At 38.9% G+C, this 1,934-nt stretch overlaps 1 pseudogene; it reads left to right on the plus strand.

Moving 5' to 3' along the window:
• Positions 1-368: 368 nt before the first annotated feature.
• LOC126067838 (olfactory receptor 2T33-like) lies at positions 369-1,268 on the plus strand (annotated as a pseudogene).
• The last annotated feature ends 666 nt before the right edge of the window (positions 1,269-1,934 follow it).

Below are 1,934 nucleotides of genomic sequence, written 5' to 3' on the forward strand. Positions count from 1 at the left end.
CCATGGGTAAATTATGTATGGCATATCACAAATTATTACAAGATAATAGAGGTGTAATGGATACTACTGTATATGCATGTTATCCAATTTAGTGTGAACCAAAAATAGTGTGTGTAATAACAGGAGAGATGAATTACAAGATGCTATATTTTTTATATAGGGTCGCTATGAGTTGGAATCAGCAGTGGGTTTTTGGTTTTGGTTATGGCAAAAATTTGTAAGTGAAAGATTAAAGTCATAATTAGCCCTCCAAGTCTGAGATTTCCCAAGTCATGTAACCAAGTTTTTTTAAAGAATATGTCCAAGCTTCCTTTTAAGCAAATCTCATTTCCTCATCTTTCTTACATCTTTCAGACACTGGTAGAGCCATGGAGAATGCAAATGACTCCACAGGGATAAACTTCATTCTTCTAAGGCTCTTTAGTGACACACAGATCCACCTGTTCCTCTTTGCTGTGGTGCTCATGATCTTCATCACCTCACTGATGGGCAATGGCCTTATGATCATCCTCATCCATGTGGACCCTCAACTCCACACGCCCATGTACTTCCTGCTTAGTAACTTTCCCACATGGGCATGCTGCTGGTCTCCACCATTGTTCCCAAAATGGCGGCAAACTACCTGACAGGCACTAGGTCTGTCTCTCCCACTGGCTTTGGAGCCCAGATCTTCCTGTTTCTCACTCTGGGAGGGGGTGCATGCTTCCTCTTAGAGGCCATGTCCTATGATCGCTATGTGGCCATATGCCACCCACTGTGCTACCCCATTTTCATGAGTCAGAGGCTCTGCTTGCTCTTGACGGCAGGTTCCTGGCTCCTGGGAAGGGTCGATAGGCTCATGCACGCTGGTGCCACTTTGAGCTTCCCTTACTGTCATTCACGGGAAATCAATCACTTCTTTTGTGAGGCTCCATCTCTGGTATGCCTTGCTTGTGTTGACACCATGATTTTTGAGTTCTTCATGTATGTGTACTGCATTCTGATGCTCTTGATCCCTTTGTCTCTCATTTTGGCCTCATACAACCTTATCCTGGCAGCAGTGCTCTGCCTGCATTAGCTGCAGCCCGGAAGAAAGTCTTTACGACCTGCTCCTCTCACCTGGCAGTTGTGGGACTCTCTGTGGCACCCTCATGTTCATTTACATGAGACCCAAATTTTACCCTTCAGTTGGCCGTGGTAAGGTGGTCTCAGCTTTTTATACCATTTTCACTCCTGTCTTGAACCCCCTTATATACAGTGCGAGGGATAAAGAAGTCAAGGGGCATTGAAAAGGTAGTTGGAAAAACATTTTATGTGATATTGGTACTGAGATAATTTGCCAAAATGGCAGCATATTAACTAGGTAAAAGTTAAAAAGTTCCAAAATATTTTTTTTTTAAATTTTATTCATCCCACTTAAATTTTTCTTTTGTGCTTTATCAAGTTATTTTGCCCTTTGTCAATCTGGCTACAAAGTTTCTATATGGTTATTTTTATATTTGGTAAATTAATTAAAAATTATATTTGTCCTGCTGTCATGATTTGCAGAGGTGTTTTTGCTTTGAAATTAGGGCCATGGCAATAAGTATGAGTGGTTGAGTTACTGAATAGCACATGATACATGGTTTACTATAGAACAACAATATAATTTGTATTTTTTGATAAATGATGGAAATCATTAATTTTGATGGGGATGCAGTATTGAATAGATGCATAATAGTTTTGAAAAAAAATCAATGTAGACCCTAAGTTGAAATAGCTTTCCAGTGAAATAAAGAACCAATGTGAACATCAAACATAAAATACATAAGAAAATATCAGGAAATATTTGCAAAATTTTGTTGTGGGAAAATTTGCTGAACCTACATATGATTTAAAAATGCATAGACATAGCTAAGGAAACTTCCAGACAAAATATTAAAAATGCAAATTAACTTTTCATGACCTATGTTAAA

Source organism: Elephas maximus, chromosome 2, assembly GCF_024166365.1.
Source record: "Elephas maximus indicus isolate mEleMax1 chromosome 2, mEleMax1 primary haplotype, whole genome shotgun sequence".
NCBI lineage: Eukaryota > Metazoa > Chordata > Mammalia > Proboscidea > Elephantidae > Elephas > Elephas maximus.